Raw genomic sequence first — 24,945 nt, 5'->3', positions numbered from 1 at the left:
CAGCACCCAGGGTATTGAGGTGGGACCTCCATGGCTCAGGGGTGGGTGAGATCTGGAAAGAGGCAGATAACAATATCTGAGAGCATTAAAGGGACCCACTACCTGCTGACTGCATTCTGCACTCCAGCAGGAAGCCCGCCCCTCAGCCTCTTCTTCAAGCCAACCTGACTCATGAGACTAGAGATGGAACCTAGCCCTCCAAAGGTGATTTAAAAGCCACAGACTTAATAACTGGTCCAAAAAGTTCCTTTTTCTCTTTTCTGATTTTTTTTTTTCTTTTCCAGATCCTGTTGATTCATCCTTTTTAGCATCATGAGTAACGATCCCTTTCTTCCTAGGCTCATTGCACCTGCCTTGGTCAGACACCATAGCGTGTCTAGATTGCTATAGCTTGTCACTTTCCAATGCATTCACAGTTTTTGTTTATAATATTCGTCATATTCACAAACTTGTGAAGGTTTTCTCATCACTTACAGTGTAGATCATATTCCTCAGCTTGAAATCCAAATCATTCAACAGTCTTCCCCCATTCCCTGCACTGTCTTATCTCCACAATGTTGTGCCCTCTTCTGCCTCAAAGCCAGAGCTTAGGTCACAGTGAATCTCTTGCCCAGTAACTTAGCTTGTGCAGTTTCTTTTGCTTAAAGTACACTTCTGTCTCATACCTGCCCAGCAACATATGTTCCGTCTTTCAAAACTCTGCTCAAATTCTTCTTCCAGCATAAAGTTTTTTAGATGTCAGATGTTTTCCATCTGAATTAACTTGTTTTCTATCCGAGTTCTTTCTCTCTGTGCTTTATACCATTGCAGTTCTTGTCACACTGTGCCTCATTATCACTTGGGGGTGAATGTTTCCCTCACTTTATTTCTGAGCCCTTAGAAGACAGGAACTTAATCATCTTTGTATCCGCCACATTACCTACTGCTATTCGTTATGCATAGCGTTCATTAATTGTCTTGTTATTTGAAGTGAATTTAACATTTGCATCAAAAGCCCTAAGTGAGTAGGAGAGGCAGTCCTGGAATCTGTCTCCCTATTAGTAGTTCAGGGCTTTTTCTACCTGCCATACATTTGGGACCAGTAAAAGCAGTTTCCAAGACATTACCATGGATTTAAATATGTTTATCAAAAGCACCATTCGTAATACAGCTCGGGACAGTGCCCTCCATAGTTTGGTTCTTTGTCCACCCTCACTTTTCCTTGGTTGGGCTACAATCACAATATGAGATGAGTCCACAGCTCTGCCTCAGGGGTTCAGGCAGTTCTCTGAGAATGACCGCCTTTATCCAACTCCCAGCCGCTCGCACGCTCACCTGTGCAAGGAATTCAAGTAGCCGCTCTTGTCTGGATTCTCTGATGCTTTTGTTGCTGTCAGGCCTCACCTGTTCTGCCCTCTGAATAGCCTCTTCCAACTGACACCTTGATATTCCACCTGGCTCTTGATTTTATTTCTCCTTCTGACATCATCCCCCATTTTTCACTGTTCCTTTATGCTACACTGTGGTTTACTCCCCACACACCCATGCTTCTTTAGGATGAGAGATGACACATTAAAAAGAGGGAGGAATCTTAACTTCTTATCATATGCAGGGATGGTATGATTATTAGAGACCTAGATAAGAATTATTGATGTATCAGAAGTGCTTATTAAGCCAAAGAGCATCAGTCAGACCTGTACTTAGCCCTGCACCCTAAAAGTATTTATTGGATTGCTTAAGCAGCTCTTCGATAGACAAACTGCTGAGAGAAAAGGATTAATAGTGGGTATTTAATTTAGTTTGCTATATGAACACGTGAGAGAAAGATGAAGAAGCCTTAACATCCTTGACTAAAAACAGAAACAAGATGGGAATTGAGACAAAGAGATAAAAACAGAGTGAAATTCTAGCCTTAATCCAGTGGACTAGAATGTATGTCCTCAGGGGACACTCTCTCAGTGTTTGACATCATTTTCATTTAAAAGGCCTTTTTGTACTGTATTTATATATGGGTCCAGAGAGAACACAGTGTGAAAATAAAGTGAAGACAAAGAATCAGTTATAAACCATGCAAAGACCCATAACAAAGTAGAAAATCTCCTGGAGAGAAAGCGTTGACATGGAAAAGCGTAGTAGCACTGTGCTCAACTTGGAAATAATCATTCATGGAGGCAAATATTTCTGAGGATGATACAAAGCTGTGGCATCTGCATAACCTATGTGCATGCATTCATTTACTCAAAAATTATTTTTTACAGTCATTACGCGCCCAGCATGACACAAGGGGTATGGTGTTGGTGTGCAGAACCAATTGAAACAAAGTCCGGGCCCATGAGCTTGTAGTCTGCCATGCAAGTGGAAAATGATTATCTCTGCTAATGTAAATGTATGATCTCTGGGCCCACACTTTTGTGATGTAAACCGGTGCCATGACCAGTCCCAAAGAGACTTTACCATCCTCTCCTTATTCATTCAAATCATGACCTTCAGAACCTTAGTTTGTGAAAATCTTTCTGTTTTTACGCTGTATCCAGCCTTGCTTTTAACTTGGTGAGACCCTGTGAACCTGTCTCTTGAGTGATATTCCTGGCTCTCAAGGCACTGGCCTGGAGGGCAGTTAATTCTGCTTGTTTTTATCAGCAATGGTGGTCTTTGAATTTTGATCTGACACTAATGAACCCTTCTATGCATACACTAGGGAGTGATTATTATATAGACACGAGATGATCAATCAATTTTTAGTCATGTTGCATTGAGAAGAACATAGGATGTCAGGGTAGTTTAATTGGTTGTGATGTATATCTTGTAAAAGTGATTTTGGTACATGTGTACGTGGGATTTTCAAGGTATTCATCAAGAAGATGAATAAACAGTCACACACTGTTGCTACATATTCAATATACTATATATATGTGTGTGTGTGTGTGTGTATATATATATATGTATATATATATATATTTTTTTTACTTCTTTGCTGTTTTCTAAAAGGTAACATGCAAGAGTTGTTCTTGAATCCCAGAACAGTCCATTGAGATGACTGGTGTGGGGAGATTTGGCCTGTGTCAATGTAAATAGCATCTAGCAGTAAGGGAGAGAAGTAAATCAATAACATAATTTTTAAAATGTGGGAACTTCTCTTGGATTTGGAGGGTGATTCTGGATTCCTCTCTCCACTGGCAGGCATCTGAAGTACAAGCTATTCTAGTTAATATTTATTGTCAAGTGATCTCCCAAAGTCCTAGTCACTGTCAGAACCATATAGCAAATAACTCTCAATCTTTATTTGTTTTATGATATTTGGGCTTCATATTTTGCCTAGTTTATAAATTTGATATTTATCTGAATATCTGAAATGGTCCCCAGTGTAGCCAGACAGCAAGAAATATCTGAATCCTCAAGACTTATGGATCTATGTCACAAGGCACAAAAAGTGTCACGAAGACATAAGAGGCAAGGTCTTAGTGTCAAATGCTCTCTGCTCACCCATCATTTGTGGATTATTTTAATATTGTAAGGGATTTGAAATTAGATCAGGAGTTTAAAATGTTCCTTTGGCAGTTTTACTTTTTTCAATTTCCTATAGAAATGTTGTTCAGAATGTCTGTCTTTATATAGCTATGGTCCTAGCTCTTATGATAACCTATGGAGCAACATGAGATCAGTAAAACTTTAAAGAGTCTTCAAGCACGACCAGTCCTTGTTTTATTTTATTTTACTTTAAGAATCCAGCGGTGTTGGGAAATGATTCAGGGAGAGGAAAGCTTTGCATTGTATATTTTCACTATTTCTTTGTCCAACACTTGTGAATATCAATGGCTCTTAAAATCAAAGGGCATCAGATCAATTCAGAGATTAGAGCAGTTACACTGGGGAGTAGGGGGAGTAACCAGGAAGAGGTCTACCCATGTCCACAAACTTCTTCTTAAGAGGACAAGGAAAACACTATATTGTGTTGATGTTCATTGCTTCATATTGAAAAAGGAATCTGAAAAAGCAATAAAAGGTTTTACTTGGAGTTTCTTATTTGAGGGTCACCAATTATTTGTTCATTACTATGTGAATTTCCTGCAGAATGGAAGATACCAGTTTTCTGGGAATCTTATCCACATGAAACGTACGCTATCCTTTAAGAAAATACATATGCTGATTTGGAATTTGTAGATTCAATGAACCTTAGTCAGGTATCTATCAGTTTGCTCATGTGTTTATACCCTTACTTAAAAAACAGGTGTTAAGTACTACTCCAAGCTAGGTTCTGTACTCAACCTTGAGATATAAAAACAAGTGAGCCCTGATCAAACCTTTCCTGCAAGTGCTCCCTGACTGGTGGGGAAGACAGGTGCAAGCAAGTAGTTTCCAGATCATATAGAAAGTGCTGTGATTGAGACCTTGGTGTGGAAACATGGAGGTGGGGGCTTGACTGGGGAATGAGAAAAGACTTCAAGGAAAAGATTACTTTTGAAAAGAATATTCCTGGATGTGAAGTCTTCCATGTGAACTCTCAGACTGGCATGTCCGGGAACCAGTAAAGCAATGGTTGGAGCTCAGGATAAATGGGTTGGGGATTGACAGAAAACATGGGAACAAATGTAGGTGGGAACAGAGGAGTTTAAGGTAATTCACATTCTTAGCTCAGGAAATAAAGGGGTTAGAAGAAAGGTAAATATAGGACATTTATATTGAAATGGCCAGTTAGCAGGTGGAACTTAGAACATGGCTTTGATTCTGACATAAATTTTGTGACTTACTGGTGAATTGTTATGAGTCAAAAGCAAAGCTATACATGATAATGCTTACAGAAAGTTTATAAAAGTGGTGGTTCTTAAACTAGTATGCATTAGAATTATCTGAGTTGATTGCTAAAAATGCAGGTATAAGGTTCACTCTCTTTCATTGCGATTCAGTGTATGTGGGGCTAGATTAAAGAATCTATATTTTAACAAGTTCTCCAGGTGATTCAAAAGTTCACGTTGGGACAAAATATTCAATAAGAGAAATAGGGCACGAATACAACCCTGAAAAACAGACATTTAAAGAGCAGTGAACAGACAGAAAAAGAGGCAGTGGTGTAAACTGAGAAGAAACTGGTTAGAATGAGAAATATCTAGATTCTGCTTCTGGGGTGAGGGTACATCAGTCAGGGGTCCTGTCCCCACTAAGCCAACCACAGCAAGGCATAGATCCTGAACAGACTGGACGACATGGAGTATTCCCTGCCCCCCCCAACCCTCCCCCCACCCCGGGAAGGAAAAGGTTAAGAGGGGATTATAAAGAGTCTGGGGAAAGTTTTGAGACTTATCTAATCTCCCTGTAAATATCTTACTGAAATTTACTTGCAGTAAGAAAAAAATGGCATTTATTTAGGGTCTTCCTTCTAACCAAAGTCAATATTATAAGGTTTGTTTGTGGCAACATCATTTAGTCTTTTTATTTCTAAAAAGGTCTTCATTTTGCCCTTACTTTTGAATTACAATTTGCTGGGTATAGAACTCTGGGTTCATATAGTAATTGTTTTTCCTCTCAGAACTTTGAGGCTATTATTCCATTTTCTCTGTCCTTCCTTGTTGATAATGAGAAATACACTGTCTGTCAAATTGCCATTACCATTTAGATAAACTGATTTTTCTTTATTCTAGCTTTTAAATTTTTTTCTTTTATCCTTGATTTCTTGAAATTTCTCTATTATGTATCTACCTGTGGATCTATTATTATTATTTTTTTAAACATTTATTCATTTATTTATTTTTAATTAATTTATTTTTGGCTGTGTTGGGTCTTCGTTGCTGCACGTGGGCTTTCTCTAGTTGCGGAGAGCGGGGGCTACTCTTCATTGCAGTGCCTGGGCTTCTCATTGCCGTGGCTTCTCTTCTTGCAGAGCACGGGCTCTAGGTGCACGGGCTTCAGTAGTTGTGGCATGTGGGCTCAGTAGTAGTGGCTCACGGGCTCTAGAGCGCAGGCTCAGTAGTTGAGGCACACGGGCTTAGTTGCTCCACGGCATGTGGGATCTTCCCGGACCAGGGCTCAAACCCGTGTCCCCTGCATTGGCAGGCGGATTCTTAACCACTGTGCCACCAGGGAAGTCCCTGTTGTTATTATTTTATTGTTACTCTTCTGCTTGGTACTCAAAGTGCATTACTGATTTGAACACTTTTGTCTCTCTTCAATGTCAGAAAATTCTCAGCTAATATCAAATATTCTTTTCATGCCATTGTCTGTATTGTCTGTATGCTAGGACATGTTTTCAAAGAGATAGTGAAGTTTAAGTGTAAAAGAACTCAATAGATCTTGTGGGAATATTAACTGCTCTTGCATGTATCTCTTTTATCTTTTTACTATGTGGTAGGTGAAGTGTTCAGGGCTATCAGTCAGGATTAATCTTTTCAGTGGTGTTCTGTTTAGAGTTTATCCTGTCTATTAATTTTATTTTTATTATATTTTTGTTTCCCATATTTCAATTTAATTCTTTTTTACACCCACCTTCTTTTATGTATGTAAAATTTTGTGTAATATTTTCTTGTTCTTTTTATGGATGTTAGGTCCTCACACCTTTGAGTATCCCAACCATGCTTATTTTAAAACATTTGTCTATTTCATAACATTTACATCATTAGAAAATAACTCCTGTTCTAAGGTTTATTTTTTTTGGCTCTTCCTTAACATTAGATTTCTTCATGCATTTTGGAGTTCCAGATCACAGGCTTATCTAAGGGAAACTATCTTTTTTTTTTTTTTTTTGCTTTGCATTGTTTTCTCTTTCTCTCTCTAGGTTCCTTCCTCACTGACAAGAAGTTGTGAGGCTACTTCCATGAATGTCCTGGGGCCATTAGTTGAGAAACAGCTCTCATAATGAAGGCTTGGGCCTCCTCCCTGGTAGGGGTATGAAGAATATACAGAAATGGTTAGTGAGCCACAGGCAGCTCTGTCCTGAGGCTATGTCCATATCCTCAGGGTTACATTACCTGGCAGCTCCATGTAGTTGTAGCCCCAGGCAGCAGTTGTCAGTATTTTTCTCACCTTACTGTTATGACTTATAGCCCCTGCATGTATGCAGTGAAGCTGACTCTGTTTTTCCATTTCACATGGAAGGCCTCTAGTCCTTCTTTTCCCAAAGGAGGTGAATTTATACCTCCCACTGCCTGCTTCGGAGTATGGATCTTCAGCCTCACTTTATAATCCCAGCTTTCTGTTTTGTCTCTGGTCTATGAAGATGTTTATCTTATCTAAGGTTCTTTGATTCTTTTTTTATTTTTATAATTTATCTTTCATTGACAAGTTTGTAGAGTAAAAGGGGATACATCAATGACAGAATGTGTGCCATTTTTCCTGGTGTTTCTGGGGTAATTTTAAACTACACATTCTATTCGAGTTTTGCCAAATTAATTGATGAAGGAAATCCAACCACTTTCAAGTGAAAATGGCTGTGGAGTTTCCAGAATTTTACACATATAGATGATAATCAGTTACTAAAATTATTTTTGCTCTGTTTTAAGAGATGCTTAACATTTAAAGAGCTATGTAAAATTTTCCAATTCAATCAACTAGTTAAGGATATTGGAACTGGTTCCTCCTCATCAGCTATCACTGAGAAGAGACTTGGTCTCCACATTTTAGGATTAGCTAAGAAATTTGCTATGCCCTTTTCTGCCAGGGTTAGCGTATCCTCACTGAATATCAAATTGTTGGATCTTCGTATCTCTGCTTATAAATTAACATGTTCCTGAGTAAAACTCTGTTGTGAAGACTTAAAATATTGTTTTATAGAGCTTTTAAACTGAGGGCCTTATTTAAAATTATATCTACAGGGAGACAGTTCTTCTGTATTATAAAAAGTTCTTCATTAATCTAAAGCAAAACATTAGCCAGTAATCTAATGTGGCTGTGGGTATGGCTGCATTTTAATGCTTAGAGAGGTTAGCAATTAGTCAAATGAACTAAGACTACAGTCGGCCCTCTGGGCATTCTGCACCCACGGGTTCTACTACGTTTATGATTCATGGCTGGTTGAATCTGTGGATGCAGAACCTGCAGATATGGAGGGCTGGCCGGAGGGCCATCTCTGGGACTTGAGCATCCCTGGATTTTCGTGTCTGGAATGGGTCCTAGAACCAATCCCCTATGGATACTGAGGGGAGGGATGAGTGTATGATTGATGGATTAATTCACACCCCTGGACCTCAAAGGTTCCCCTGACCTCACGTCACTGACCACATGAATCCCATGTCTCCAGGCAGCCAGCAGGGCCCTGCTCCCTCTGTGTTTCCATCTGCTAGGATTTCAAGGGGATGAGTCTTACTTAGCTTGTCTGTTACTGATCTTGCGCCATGATCTACCTGAGGACGTTGCCCCCTCTTCTCCAATGCTTCTTTTTTCCTTCTCTGCAAAGATCAGATCTTCCTCCAGTGTTCAAGCTGTATTCACACTGTGCACTGACTCAGCCAGGTACACGTTATACCTGAAGCTTTCTCACGGCTCCTGCTTCTCTCTCTTACCTTTGCCAACTATTGGCCTCTCCTGTTTCCCTCCATCATGCCAGCCCTGAAGATGAGCATTTGGCAATTTATGTCCTATGCCCCTGTCTTACATTGCATACCAAAGAAGAAAACCTTAGGAACTTGAGGGCAGGTAGTTTATTTGGTAATTAATGACAGGAAGCGCCATTGGGGGAATGAGACAGGAGACAGGAAGGGGAGGAAGCCACAGGAAATACATGCTATTAGAGGTTAGTAATATGTACAAGTGTGGCTCAGTTTTGCTGGGGGTAGGGGATGTGTCTGGAAGCCGGAATAGAACACATCTCAGAGTTGCCCCCCTCCTTTGAGTTAGGTCTGGTATTTATCCTCCGCTTCTCATTTGTCATGGCTTAGGGCTGTTCCCTAGTAGCATTATCTTTCTAGGGGCATTAACTTACACTTGTGTGAAAGAAAGTCTTTAGGCAGAAGTTTGCAGTGAGGCATGGTTGTCAGGTGCTTGACATTGACTGTTGAGGGAGTACAGGGGAGATACTAACAGAGGCTGATGAATGACTTTCTTCCCCTACTACTGATACAGAAACGTTTGCCATCTATACAACACATAGATGAGGGCATCCCCACTCCATGTATAAGCTATCCAGGCAGTGGTATTTTTCAGACTCCAAGAAAGGGTTCATCTATAGTTATGTGCCTCATTCATGCCTGTGATTCTCTTCTTACCAATTTGTTTGTGTAGTGCATCATAGCTTTCAAAAGCTAAATGCCACTGGACTCTAGATCTAAGTCCTCAATATCCATGTTCATCCTCCTGCATGACCCCATAGTTAACTGGATAAAGGGCAGGGAACTGACCTTGGAAAAAACCATAAGATTCTTTCGTAGGAATTTGGCACTGTGATGGGAGAATCTATTTTGGTACCAAATATTCAGTTAGGTAAATTTGAGAGTTCTGAGACGGCAATGTATGCATCAATAAATGATGACAACCATCAATAAGTCCCGACTTCAGACAGAGAGATAAGGTAACTGTACAGAGAGAGACAAATTGCAGCTGCTATGATGTGTGTTGCTTACTAATACCATTCCAGTGGCTTGTTCGTATCACTGGGGATGTCTGTCTGTATTGCATATCTTTGGGTTTAATGTATTATACCTGGATCCTTCTGACAGATTTCTTCTTTACATTTAAAATTCAGGCACTAATTCTTTACTCTGAATGAGCTTACCAGATGGATTTCCTTCTGAATCTGTTTAAAGAAGAAGCACAAGAATACTAGGATATGGATAAGGGATACAGAAGGTTCATGGCCTCCACTTTTACCACACGAGGGTCAGACAATCTGGGGTGAGGTGGTGAAACCAGACATAGAGAGAACAAATACCTATGTAATGTCCTTTTTCTATATATGAGAGAAATGCTTTTTAGTGGAGATTTATGGTATCTTCGACCAAGAGAATCTCAGTATTACTCATTCATAATATTTCTGAATGTAATTTCTGACACAATTTACAAACACATTGTGAATATGATTTTTTTAAATAAACTTTAAAAAAGATTTTAAGGAAATGGTAGATTCGCATGTAGTGGTAAAAATGAAGAGATTACATATACATTTTGCTTAGTTTCCCCAACAGTAACATCTTACAAAATTATAGTATGATATCATAACCAGGATACTGACATCGATACAGACTAATCCCATCATTACAAAGATGTCTCATGCTGCTCTTCAGTGGCCAAGCTTACCTCATTCTCATTCTTACCATCTCTTTTAAACTCGACAACCACTATTCTATTCTCCATTTATTTCTACAATTACATCTTTTCAAGAAGATTATATAAATGGAATCATACAGTATGTGACCTTTGGGTATTGGCTTTTTTCACTCAGAACAATTCTCTGGAGATTCATCCAGACTACTGTATCAACAGTTTGTTCCTTTTTATTGTTGAGTAGCAGTCCATGGTAGGGATGTGCCATAGTTTGTGTAACCATTCTCCTGTTGAAGAACATCTGAGTTGTTTCCGGTTTTGACTTACAAATAAAGCTACTATGAACTTTCATGTATAGGTTTTTGTGTGCAAAACAAAAATTTTCATTTCTCTAGGATGAATAGCCAACAGTGCAAATGCTGAGCTGTATGGCAGTTGTATGTTTAGTTTTATAGGAAACTGCCAAATTGATTCCAGAAAGGCTGTGCCGTTTTACATTTCCTCCAGCAACATCTGTATGAGCAGGTTTCTCCACAGCCTCTCTAGAAATATCGTTGCCAATATTTTTAATTGTAACTATTCTGATCGAGGCATGGTGGTATCTCATTGTGGTTTTAATTTGCATTGTTGTAACATCTCATGATGAACATCTTTTCGTATGCTTGTTTTCCCTCTATATATCCTCTTCATGAAGTGCCTCTTCATATCTTTTTAACATTTTCTAGTCAGATTTTTTTTTTCTGGTTGTTGTTTTACTGTTGAGTTTGTGTTTTTTTAAATAAATTTATTTATTTACTTTTGGCTGCGTTGGGTTTTCGTTGCTGCACACGGGCTTTCTCTAGCTGTGGCAAGTGGGGGCTACTCTTTGTTGCGGTGTGCGGGCTTCTCATTGTGGTGGCTTCTCTTGTTGTGGAGCACGGGCTCTAGGCACACGGGCTTCAGTGGTTGTGGCACGCGGGCTCAGTAGTTGTGGCTCATGGGCTCTAGAGCGCAGGCTCAGTAGTTGTGGCGCACGGGCTTTGCTGCTCCGCGGCATGTGGGATCTTCCCAGACCAGGGATCGAACTCGTGTCCCATACAATGGCAGGCGGATTCTTAACCACTGGGCCACCAGGGAAGCCCTACTGTTGAGTTTTGAGAGTTTTAATATATTGTAGATAGTAATCCTGTGGGCAGATATGTGGTTTGGTTACAACTATTTTCTTTCAGTCTGTAGCTTGTGTTTTCATCCACTTAACACAGTGTTTTTATAAAACAAAAGTTTCTAAATTTGATGAAATCTGCTATTAGTATTTTCTTTAATGAATTTCTTTAATGGACTGTCCTTGAGCATGTCAAGTCTTGGAACTCTTTGCTTAGCCTTAGATCCCAAAGGCTTTCTCCTTTGTTTTTTCTAAAAGTTTTATAGTTTTAAATTTTATATTTAAATTTGTAATCCATTTTGAGTTAATTTTTGTATATGGTATGAGATTTAGGCTGAAGTTCATTTTATATATTTGCCTGTAGATGTCCAATTGCTCCAGCATCATTTGTTGAAAAGGTAACTTTTTCTCCATTTAATTGCTTTTGCATCTTTGTCAAAAATCAGTTGAGCAACCAGCATTTCCCATACTCCTTATATAATAGCTCTAAGCATTGTACTTAAATCATTGCTAAAAACTTTGCAAAAATGTGTTAGCTTTAGTGTTCTTTAAAAAATAATTATTTCATCTTTCCTGATCATAAACTTACTCACCAAAGTATAATAGCCAAATGCTTTGATTAAATGAAGCTTAAAATCAAGTGTAATATCCATAATTCTGTAAAAAAAGTCTTAGTTTTGCCTCAATATTTATCTCCATCTTAGATAGTCAATAATCACATTTCTTCTGCAGTGACTTCTTATACTGAAATAAATGACCTAAGGATGCCTTATTGCTGACGTAGATCAGAGTTAGTTGCTAATGAAATAACTCCTTTTTAAGTAACTCCAAATAGATCTGCTGATCCATAAAAGATTCATCTTAAAGGAATCCAATTCATTTTCTGCCTCTACCACTTCCATGGACATGAAACATCTTTTATATTCTACCTTGTTTCAGCCATTCAGCTACTCTCTCTATCCTAAGAGCAGCACCTGGCTTGTAACAGTCTGTTCTAACTGGGAGAGATGATACATTTAGTAAGATGTCATGACCACAATATGAAGGACAGACCCCTCTCAAAAGAAAAATGATATTCAAGAATGTCCTCTGGTGTAAAAATTAATTCCAGGAAACAAGGGTTTGCTCCATTTCAAAGATCAGAAAGGCAGTGCTGAAAAAGCATTCCAAAGACAAACAAAACCCATGACTTAAGCTTCATTCCTGGGAATTAAGTCCCTGTGTCATTTTGTATCTGGGGCAACAGAGGATGGTGCAGTACTTTAGCAAAAGCAAAATGCAACACCTCAGCAGATGTCTTCATAGCCGGAATCTCTTCAGGTCAAGAGCACCATCCTATCTTGTGTACCTTTGTAGGATAGTCCTTTCCAGGTAGATAATAGTAAGCTTGATGGATTTTTACACCCATGAAACCAGCACCTGACATCAAGATATAGAACATATCCAGCACTCCAGGAAGCTCCCTTGTGCCCTCTCCTAGCTAATACTCCCAAAAGTTTTGGCTGTTTTTTTGAACTTGATATGAAAGGAATTATACAGTTTGTCCTCTTTTGTGTTTGACTTTCTTTTGCTCAATACTATGTATGTGAGTTTCATCCATGTATTTGCATATATCGGTAGTGTATTCTTTTTATTGCTGAGTTATATCCCATTGTATGAATATATCATATGTATTTATCCATTCATCCATGGTTGCACATTTGTGTCGTTCTCAGGTTTTGGCTGGGAAGATCATTTTTTGTCCATGCATTTTGGTACATGTGTACACATTTATGTTTGTGTATGTGGCCAAGAGTGGAATTACTGGATCCTAGGGTATTTGTATTTTAGCCTTGCCAATTGCTGTTAAACATTTTTCCAAAGTGGTTTTACCAATTTATTTCCAACCAGCAGTGTGAAAGAATTCCAGTTACTCTACATCCTTGCCAACACTTGGCATTGTCAGTCCTTTTAATTTTAACTATTCTGGTGATATCTCATTGAGGTTTGCAGTTGCAATTCTGATGACTAATAATATTGAGCAACTTTTCATATGCTAATCAATCTGTGTTGGATGCAAATCTTTTAATATAAAAAGTACCATAAAGTAGATGTTTTTATTTTTCTTCTAGATCTTAGATAAAAACAGCTGTCAACTCACAAAATTTCCTAAAACTATTCATTATTATCCCAAATTAATAAACTTGAACAAAAGAAACCAGAATCACATTTTAAAAAGCCACAGGTCAATGATAAGAAAGTACTATAACTGCCAAGTTTCATCTCAGGTAGCTTTTCTCTTTTTGTTTTTTATTCTGTGCTAATCATAGAAAGTCCAGGGTATAATGTCTGTCACAAATAATCAGAGAGGTACATTATCACACTACATATATCAGTTATATCTCAAAAGGTGATAACTGTTAGAGCAGTGTAAGGGTTTAGAGTTTAGGATAAAATTTCATAAGATGCCAATGTTAAGTGGCATTTTATTTGACACATGTAGGTATTTTATACTTTTATATTTCTGAGTACTGGATCATAACTGCATATGAATTACTCATAAATGTATAATATAGAGAACTATTTAGAGACACATGGTACTATATATGAATATTCATCTAAAAAGCTCTTGATAGTTCATTAAACTTCACAGTTTGTTGGAGGCACATAAATGGCAAAGACTATCCATATTTCTGAAAGCAAGAGACAGTCTCAGTGAGACTTAGGTCATAAATGAAGAACTCCATCCTCTAGCATGAACACTGAATCAGGTGGTGATGTTGAAATCCTTATGGCAATTAATGTCACTGGAAGTTTGACTGAAAATACAGCCACCTCCACTCCACCAGAAGGTCTGAATCTTACTGGGCCACTAACCACTTAACATTTGCCCACAAGTACTAACATTGTGTCACTGTTACTGGCTACATATATAGAAATAAGTGCAGCCAGTTTTGTGCTTGCTAAAGACTGAATGTTTGCATCCTCCCAAAATTCGTATGTTGAAATCCTAATCCCCAGTATGATGGTATTTGGAAGTAGGGCCTTTGGGAGGTGATTAGGTCGTGAGGGTAGAACCCTCATGAATGGGATTAGTACCCTTATAAAAGAGATTCTAGAGGGATCCCTCATCCTTCTACCATTTGAGACAGCAAAATGGCTGTCTATGAGCCAAGAAATAGGCTCTCACAAGACAACGAATCTGCCAGAGCCTTGATCTGGGACTTTCCAGTCTCCAGAACTGTGAGAATAAATGTTGTTTAAACCACCCAGCGTATGGCATTCTGTTACAGCAGCCTGAATGGACTAGGAGAGTGCTTTTGCCTTAAATCAGATGAGCTTGGCTTTAATTAATGCAACTGAATGATGATGATCAACAAGGTAAATTCTGGAGTCAGACTTCCGTATGAGTCCTGGGTGAATCATTTAAGAACCATGTGAGCCTCCTTCTCCTTCATTGTAATAAAGAAGCTGGTAAACAACTGTCTCTACCTTTTCGTAAAGTTGTAAAGATAATCTACATTAAATAAAACCACAAAATGAAAAATACTAGAGTAACAATACAAGACCTTGTTCTCATTAGACATTTTGGACATCTAAGAATACCTGTGCCCAAGAGAAAAATGCATAAAAAATAAAGTGGTATGTTAAGAAGTTCTTTAGATTGGCTATTGTTGGATGGTTGTTGGTGTTCGATGGATTTATGAGTTCCTTATACATAGTCTTGGGTACACTTTTGTGTATTTTCAAAATTATCCAAAATATAAAGTTAAAGATGTTCATTAAAGTAAAATAGAATAGAAATAGAGGAAAATGCTGCAATTCAGTGGTTCTCAAAAGTGGTCCCTGAGACCAGCAGCATGAGCAGCTTTGTGGGATCTGGTATGAAATGCAAATCTTCAGGTCCCACCCTGAAAACTCAATCAGAAACTCTGAGGGTGGGACCCAGCAGTCTGTTTTTAAACATGCCCTCTAGGTGATTCTAATGCACCCTAAAATGTAAGAACCACTGATGTAATGAAAATAATACTGGTCCAAGAGTTAAGAGATATGAATTGTAATTCAGAATTAATTGGGTTTGTGATCTTGGACAAGCCACTTACCGTCTCTGAGCCTGCTTCCTCATCTCCAAATGAAGTCTGGATTGTGTGACCTTTTGGGCCCTCATCCCCAAGTGCAGTTAGAAAATATAATATCATTTCATAAACAGAAAATATTTCAGATTTCCCATTATAAAGGGCATTGGTGTTTGGATTTTACTATTAAGTCTAGATGACTTGGGTTGATTTACTTGTGTCTTTAATGATTCTGCATTATATTTGATACAGAGTGAGAAATTATACTTTCTATAACTAAAATACATTTGAGAAATTTACACGTAAGCTCTGAGTTATAACTATTTATTAATAAAGTCTTAGTATGAATCTTAAAAGTGTTTTTAAAGGTGTTTTAAACACCAAAGCTTGTCACATATTTCTGCAAGTCTGCCACATTCCTCTATTTCATAAAAAGATGTTAAAAATGCACAGTGTCATGAAACTTGGGGCACTCTGAGTTATCCTTAGGGTGGGCAGAGAGGACATGAACTGAGGGGCAGAGGTTAGGAATAAATTCTATGAAGTCCCACCATCAATTGCCAGGACCTTTCTGGAGCTGAGCATTTGAAAATATAAGCTAAGTAATTAGGAACATGAGGCATGTTAGACTTGGAAGGGTATAAGCAAAGACCACATTCAGAAGCAGAAAGAGAAGCCAGGAGGTCTCTTTTTTTTTTTTTTTCCAGATGTGATCAAGCTACAAGGGGGAAGGCCAGAGCTTCCTTTGCTGTCATCCCATGTAACCCCCCAGATGCCGATAGCACTTCTTGAGACTTGAAGCCACCAGGGTCGCTCTCAGAATTGAAGCCTTGTTCCTTTCAATCATTATTAAAGAGCAATTTAATGGGAAACCAAGAAAGCGTCATGTGACTGGGCCCTCAGAGAACGTAATATCCAGGGCTGAGAAAAGGGGTCAGTCCTCAGTAACAATCCAGAGGAAGCCAATTCCTTCCCAGAGCGGTCTGTTATTTGTAGGTTTAGATTGCAGGGGGCTTGAGGAACAACATGGCAGTGAGTTTCCTGGGGTTTTTTTTTTTATCACTTCCATACATCTTTGTGACAGGATGCTACAAAAGCTTCCAACACAGAACTGCCAACAAGCACAGATTAAAACAAATCAAAACAAAACAAAAACCCGCTTTCCCTAGCTAAAGGCCCAGAAAATGGGTACCTTAACAACAGAATCCATTTCGGCAATAGCTACCCTACTCCAGCGCAAAATAAATGGAACATTGGAAAAACTGTACCCCTTCCCCAAAGTTACACTGAAGCCAGCGCAAAATAAATGGAACATTGGAAAAACTGTACCCCTTCCCCAAAGTTCCACTGAAGCCAAGCACAAGCAGATCTTTCACTCTGCCACTCCCCCCTGCACCACAGAGAGGTGGCAGCCCTCTGATTCCCTGCCCAGTGGAGTTGGCAGGGCTGAGGGGGGTGCTAGTCATCTATCCTCTGCCCAGCATAGGCAGGCTGTGCACCAATTCCCCTACAGGAAGAGTACTGGCGAAGCTGAGTGGAGATCTGATCTTCCATTCCCCCACCGGCCAGAAGCAGGCGTTATTACCATTCTCCCTCCCCGCCAGGATGGTGTCAGTGGGATCCAGCAGTGAACAGACTCTCCACATCTTCCTGGAAGAAATGAGGTGGTATGAGGCAGAGCTAGTCCCCACTAGGCTTCGCAGTCCTTTCCCTGTGTCTGTGGAACACAATGGGGAGCAGATTCTCAACTCCCCCCACCAGCAGCAATGAGGTAGATGAGGTGATGAGAGGTGGAGCTGGGAGACACTCTGTTTCCCTCTCCTCATGTAGTGTCAGTGGGGTCCAGCGGGGACCTGAGCTTCCACATTCACTCAGCATCAACGAGGCAGTGAAAGTCAGTGTCACACATCTGCTGGGAAGATGTCAGCAGAGGGAAGGGCTGGCTGAACTTCCACCTCAACTGTCTGCAGTGAGGTGTAAGTGCTCACTTCCTCTTTTGTAAGGGTGATGCTGGTCGGGTCCAGTGGGAAACTGAACATAACCCCCACCTGGACCTCATGCTACACCTCAACAGGTGTAATAAACTCCGATCTAAATCTCACACCTTATACCAAAAAAAAAAAAAAGAAATTCAAAATGTTCATGCATTCAAATGTAAAACTTAAAACTATAAAACCTTTATGAGAAAAGAAATACTAGGAGAAAATCTTTGGGATCAGGCCTAGGTGAACAGTTGTTAAACTTGATACCCAAAGCATAATCCATAAAAGGAAAAAATGATAAATTGGACCTCACTAAAATTATAAACTTTTGCTCTGCAAAAGACCCTGTGAAGAAAATGAAATACAAGCTTAAGACTTGGAGAAAATATTTCTAAAGAAGAATATGACAAAGTAGTAGTATCCAGAACATATGAAGAACTCTTAAAACTCAATGGAAACAACAAAGGAAAAATCCAATTAGAAACTGGGATAAAACATAAACAGACACTTAACCAAAGATAATATTCAGATGACAAAGAAGCATAAGAAAGATGTTTGACGTCATTAGCCATTAGGGAAATGCAAATTAAAACCACTCTGAGATATCACTACATGTCTATTAGAATTCCTAAAATTAAAAAAAAAGATAGTGAAGGAGCGACAGCAACACAAGATGGCAGCCACTGCAGGCTCGCGACTAAAAGTCCCTTGCAATCTCCAACTGCTGCAAGAACTCAACGAAGGCCAGAAAGGAGTAGGAGATGGTACAATTATCTGGGGTCTAGAAGATGATGAAGACATGACACAAGATGGACAGGGGTGATAATTGAGCCCCCAAGAACAATTTATGAAAACCAAATATACAGCCTTAAAATAGAATGTGGAGCTAAATACCTAGAAGCACCCCCCTTTGTAAGATTTGTAACAAAAATTAATATGAATGGAGTTAATAGTTCTAATGGAGTGGTGGACCCAAGAGCCAAATCAGTGCTAGCAGAGTGGCAGAATTCATATAGCATCAAAGTTGTCCTGCAAGAGCTTCAGTGCCTAATGATGTCTAAAGATAATATGAAATTCCCTCAGCCGCCTGAAGGACAGTGTTACAGCAGTGAATCAAAAAGAAAAACCACCAGCTCTCCCTTAACCCCCATTTGATTTAAACAGTCTTCATTTTCCACAGTAGTAAATTTTCTAGATACGTCTTGTATACCTCAAAGTGCTGGAAAGGAAACTCCCATTCAAAGGCAGTTTATCTTAAGATACTGTAAATGTGATACTAATTTTTTTGTCCATTTGAAATATATAAGTTGTGCCATAACAAATCATCCTGTCAAGTGTAACCACTATCCACATATGAACTTCTGGGATCAAGAAAGTGTATTTAAATCGATTCCCATCATAACCGGTGGGGCACATCTAACTCAACTGTGAAAAGACACATCACGCCATCACCTTGCTGCTGATTACATGGCCTGGGATCTCTGCCTTCTCCCCTTTCCCTCCCCCTGCCTCCTCCCTCCCTGCAACAGCCCTCCAGCTGGGGGTGGCTTCTTAGAGTAGATGTGAGGGTTTCAGGTCACAGCCTGTGGGACTACTGCTGGGTGTGTGTGGGGTGCTTCGTCTGCACCCCTGGTTTCTTTCTTTAAGTCTTAAATGGTGCCCCCCTTCCAAGCCATCATCCTCTTCCCACTCTCCACTACCACCCTTGGCGGAGCATAGATTGTAACCCCCTCGGCTCCCCTCTGAAATTGGCCTTCGGTGAGGAATTCAGGGCTTTCCCTATATCTTCTCCCTCCACCTTAATCGAGGGTGCTGCTTTGTCCTTCCTCCTCCTCAAGTCCCTTTTTGCACCATCACCACCCAGCACTTTCCATGACACTTCCTTGCTTTGGCCAGAAGCCATCAGGTAAGGTTGGAAAGCGTCTCTGACCTCCCTCATTTAGTTTTGGAACCACACTTACTTACTCTCCACCAGCCTGGGAAATGAATATTGGGTTCTCAGCCCTGCCACCCTCTGCTGTCGTCATCAGCTGATGCATTTTTTTAGCTCAGGTTTTGATAAGGTGAAAAGAACAGTCACCAGGGTCACAGACCTGCCAGCTCTCAAAGTCCTTGGTGGTTAAACTTGGAGAAAGGCCACAGAAGACACTTGTAGGCACACACAATCCCTCTGAATGAATTGTTTTCTTTTCCTTGAATTGCTTTTGCTGTTAAAATTTGAAGAAGTTTTAAACAGGGCTCTCATTGGATCATCCTTGCAATCCATTTGGGTCTAGTTTGGAATCTGACAACTAGAACAAAAAGAACCTTAGATTCAGTGCATACTTTGGTTTCAGTGCTGCTGCTTCTCACGGCCCTCAGCAGGGATAAGAAAGAACTTGTTTGCACCCCAAGTGGATCCCCAAAATTGGTGGGCTTGACTTCCTGGCAAATTGCTGCGTTTTTCCACTTTTCTGTTCAGGACCACTAAATGCTGAGATGTGGATGCATACCAAAATAAAAGCAATTCATTGTATTCTAAGGGTTTGTTTGGTTTTTTTTTAGTGTTTGTGTAAAACCACCTTTAGAAGCAGCAACCATCAAGTCTGAAAAGCAGCTGATGTTACCATTAATCTTTTTCTGGGGAAAACCTTAGTTCTAAGGACTTAACGTCCTGTAAGTAAAGTTTAACATAACAGTATTCCATAAGCAGCCTTTTCATTTTTCAGACCATTGCCTGATTTTAATATAATAAAAAGAAGTGTGCATTAATATTAAAAAAAAAATAGTGACAGCACCAAATGCTGACAATGATGAAAAGAAACTGGAACACTCAAACTTTGCTAGTGGGAATATAAAATTTTACAGCCCCTCTGGGCAACAATTTGGCACTTTCTTATAAATCTAAACATGAAACTGCCATATTGCCCTGCAGTTGCAATCTTGGTTATTCATCCCAAAGAAATGAAAACTTATGTTCACACAAAAATCTGTACAGAAAGGTTCAGAGCAGTTTCATTTGTAATAATTGAAAATGGACACAACCCAGATATCCTTCAAGTGGTGACGGGTTAAACTAACTGTGGTACTTTCATCCCATGGAACACTTCTCTCAAATAGAAAGGAATGACCTATCGATACAGGCAAAAAGAAAAGTACACAGAGTGAAAGCACCAATCTCAAAAGGTTATGTGCTGTATGATTCTATTTATATAACATTTTCGAAATGACAAAATTGTAGAGATAGATGACAGATTAGCGGTTGCCAGAGGTGAGCAATGTTGTGGGATGGGGTGTTGGCAGTGATAAGACTGTTCTGTATGTTTACTGTGATGGTGAATCTACAAACCTACATATGTGACAAAATTGCATAGAACTAAACACACACACATGAACAAGTAATACTGGGGAAATCTTGCAGGGGAAGTAATACAGGACAGTGTTTCAAGAGAATAAAATTTTATAACATTGGTCCTTGCTACTCAAGGGGTGAGCCTGGGACCAGCATAATCAGCATCAACTGGAAGTCTGTGAGCAATGTAGACTCTTGGGCCCACCCCAGACCTACTGAATCAGAATGCCAGGTCCCTGGGCAATTCGTACACACATTCAAGTTTGAGAATCACTGGTCCATACTTTATAACAAGAGTTAAAAGCTCAGCTCCAAGTCTCTGGATGCTCTTATGAGTATAGGCACCATGTCTGTCTTCTGCAGTACTATGCCTTTTGCCTAACACAGTGCCTGGCACATAGTAGATGCTCAGTAAGTAGTTTATTTTTAAATGAATGAACTCAGTTCCCATGTACCTTGTAACATTTTCCCAGGTCTGGAGACGGGTCTCTGCTCTTAGTGACAGGACACGGTGTACCTGAGAGAGTATGACATTTGTACTCATTAAGCCTTTTTAAATTCAATCTTTCTAGTACTGACTACATTCTAGATACTGTGCAAGGTATGGGGGGACGCAGATTTAATGTACTGTCTTTAAGAAGAATTACCATCTAATAGGAAAGGCAGATATGGAAATAAGTATTATTTGCTGTAGTAGAGTTTATCATCTTCACCTCCTTTAGCAAGAACTTCCAGAAACCTCTTCCCTCCAGAACTCTACTGTAGACTTGCATATGAAGGCACCTGGGTATGGAGGAAGGCATACTGGACCAAGAACAACAAGACTGCGTGTGCTACAGACTGGGTATTTGGTCTTAGGCAAGTTATTTCACTTTGTAACTTTCATTATCTTCAGCTGCAAAACAAAGATGAAATCATCTCCATGAGACTACTGAAACTATATATTTGGAAATACTGTGTCAACTGAAAAGTAAAAGACCTCTAAAACTTAAATGATTTTTGTTATAAGAATATTCTGGAAATAAGTTCACAATGCTCGGAGGTGGAAATGGCATTGCTCTTTCTATGAGTCTGATATAATATGATAGAACACTCTTCAGTCTATATTAAGCAATTATTTCTTCATAGATAGTATGACTATCCAGGCTACTTTGAGGTTTATAATTTGTAAATATTCGTAAATATATATTTGATGCAATAGAGTTAGCACCATCATTTTCTCTAGCAAGAGCTTTCAGTTACTTCTCTCCTCCAGAACTCTATTCTGTATTCCCAAATTAAGATACTGGGATGTGTGACATATAAATAATATTTCAAATAGTTAAGTTCCTCAAAGGGACCTTTGAAATATTTGGGATGCAAACACATTCTGGGCATGAACAGCCTTTAATGGTCTGGTACAGGCCACATGCAGTTTAGGCGGCTTCCTTCCCAGACATGCCTGTTACTGGTTGAGTTGATAATGAGTTAAATTGTTTCTGGTATTTCAACTCAACCTCTATGTTCTCTTGAGATATTCTGGACAAAGCCCAAGATTCTGCACGTGGGTCATTTTCAGCTAGGTGTAAGCTTTCAACTCACAGGGAACTTGACTACATAAATCAGTTACAGAAGGAGAAGAAGGAAATATGAGCTGTAAAATATTGACGCACAAGGTTTTTGCAAATGCCCTTGGATTTAATGTTATTTGGGGCCTACTTGTCTCTGATGGCCTCAACAATTGGGCAAAACTATTCAAATAGTTCAGTCCTTCCTGGCTTTGGTGATAATGACCAGAGATTAATGGATCAAAAATCATAATCATATTCATGAACACAAGCCTGTGTATTGATCATAAAGTTAGGAAAACATCACTGCTTACCTTAAGTATGGCAGGGTAGGCCTGGGATAAAATTATAGACACCATTGGAATAAATGAAAAGTTCCAGGCAAAATACATCTGATTTGTATGTGGGAAAAGCCACATACACTCTCTGGCCAGGGGTTATCCTGAGAAACTTAGAGCAAGCTTTCCCTGTGTTCTTTTAGAGGGCAAAATAGGAGTCAGTTTTTCAGGATAGCAGGGAGGCAAATTCTCAATCACTGTAAAAGTGGAACTTAGTAAATATTAACACTTTTAACAAATTTATTAAGCACCTGCTAAGTAACCCAGCCCATTATAGATGCTTGTCATTTATTAGTGAACCAAATAGACAAAATCTGCATTTCATGAGGCTTCATTCTGGGTTTCGAGACACGAACGATAAATGATAAAGATAATAACTAAACTATGTAGCATGCTAGGGAGTGCTAAGTACAATTAAACAATGATAAAAGGAATGCAGAGAATAAAGAACGCATATAACTCAGCCACAGAAAAACAAACAACCTGATTAAAAAATGGGCAGAGGAGCTGAATAGGCATTTTTCCCAAGAAGACATACAGATGGCCAACAGGCACATGAAAAGGTGTTCAACATTACTAATTATTAGGGAAATGCAAATTAAAACCACAATGAGATATCACCTCACACCTGTTAGAATGGCTGTTATCAAAAATGTAATAAATAACAAGTGTTGGCAAGGATATGGAGAAAAGGGAACCGTCATACACTGTTGGTGGTAATGTAAATTGATGCAGCCACTATGGAAAACAGTATGCAGATACCTCAAAAACTACAAACAGAACTACCATATGATCAAGCTATCCCACTTCTGGGTACTTATCCGAAGATACAAAAACACTAATTTGAAAAAGTATATGCACACTTCTGTTCATTGCAGCATTATTTACAATAGCCAAGATATGGAAACAACCTAAGTGTCCATCAATGAATGATGTATATATATATACAATGAAATACTATTCAACCGTAAAAAAAGATGAAATCCTGCCATTTGCAACATGATAGATGGACCTTGAGGGTATTATGCTAAATAAGTCAGATGGAGAAAGACAAATTATGATTTCACTCACATGTGGAATACAACAAACAACGAAAGACAATAAATGAAAAAAACAAACAGAAACAAACACATAGGTACAGAGAACAGAATAGTGATTACCAGAAGGGAAGGGACAGGGGGAAAGTGAAATGGGTAAAGGGGAGTCAGCTGTATGGTGATGAATGGAAACTAAATTTTTGGTAGTGAGCATGCTGTAGTATAAACAGCAGAAGTATAATGTTGTACACGTGAAACTTATATGATGTTATAAACCAATGTTACCTCAGTAAAAAATAATTTTTAAAAATGGGGGCAGAGAGAATCAATGGGAGTACCACATGGGAAAAGTGAGTTGCAACTGAAAAAGGGGTGGTCAATGTAAAGGTAACCTTTGTACAAAGATATGAAGGAGGTGAGGAAGCAAGTCGTGTGGATGTCTGGGATGAGGAATGTTCGAAGCAGAAGAAACCACTGAGCGAAACCCCAAGGCAGGAGTGTGCTTGGTGTGTTCCAAGAACAACGCAGAAGCCAGGGCAACAGGAGTGGAGTAAGAGAGGATGAGGAGAAGGAGATGAAGTTGGAGCAGTCACAGAGGGCCAGACCCCGTAAGAACTTTGGTTTTGACTCAGAATGGACTAGGGAGTCATTGGAGGGGATGAGCAGAGTGATGTAATCTGTAATTTTTAAAGGATATCTTCGGCTGTTTTTTTGAAAATCATCTATTGGGGCCTGAGATTGGAAGCAGAGAGGCCAATTAGGAGGTTGTTACTATAATCCAGGCAAGAGATAATAACCGTGGCTCCAACCAGGATAGCAGTAAAGCTGGAGAAAAGTGGGCATATAGCAGATGTATTTTGATGTTAGAGTCAACAGAATTTCTTGGCAGTTTTGATGAGGCTTGGGAAGGAAAAAGAAGAGCCAAGAGCAACTCTAAGGTTTTTGGCTTGAACAAGTGAAATAACAGAATTGCCCTCAACTGAGATTGTGAGTAAAGTATGTTTGGGGAGTGAAATTTTTAACAAGGAATGAGAGATGGTAACTGGTCTTGTTGCAGTGATCATTTCATAATGTATAAAAAATACTGAATCACTGTGTGGCACACTTGAAACTAATATAATATTGTATGTTAATCATAACTCAGTAACAAAATTAAAATTAAAAAAGAACACACTCAATTTGAAATGTATGTTAAACAAGTAGAATTGTTGGATGTACAACTTGTATATATAACTATGAAGTCCAGGATGGAGTTCAAAGCTAGGATATACATTTCAGTGTAGTCAGTGTAGTTAGATAGTATTTAAAGCCATGGGAGTTAAGTTCACCAGGGGCAGGGACAGGGAAGGA

At 39.2% G+C, this 24,945-nt stretch overlaps 1 long non-coding RNA gene and 2 pseudogenes across 3 annotated transcripts in view; 1 reads left to right on the top strand and 2 right to left on the bottom strand.

Annotated features, from left to right (window-relative positions):
* The window catches only part of LOC309652666, an 857,026-nt gene that overhangs the window by 267,404 nt on the left and 564,677 nt on the right, over positions 1 to 24,945 (bottom strand). The window lies entirely within an intron of this gene.
* LOC309652561 (melanoma-associated antigen B16 pseudogene) overlaps positions 1 to 24,945 on the bottom strand; it is a 392,313-nt pseudogene that overhangs the window by 16,253 nt on the left and 351,115 nt on the right. The gene's annotated exons all lie outside the window — the stretch shown is intronic.
* LOC309652603 (ubiquitin-conjugating enzyme E2 variant 1 pseudogene) lies at positions 16,666 to 24,609 on the top strand (annotated as a pseudogene). The gene has a single exon. The product of its transcript is annotated as a ubiquitin-conjugating enzyme E2 variant 1 pseudogene (transcript).

The sequence above is a fragment of the Balaenoptera physalus genome, assembly GCF_965194825.1.
Source record: "Balaenoptera physalus genome assembly, chromosome: X".
Taxonomy (NCBI): domain Eukaryota; kingdom Metazoa; phylum Chordata; class Mammalia; order Artiodactyla; family Balaenopteridae; genus Balaenoptera; species Balaenoptera physalus.
The sequence above is the reverse complement of the archived record's forward strand: the minus strand, read 5'-3'. Positions and strand labels throughout refer to the sequence as shown.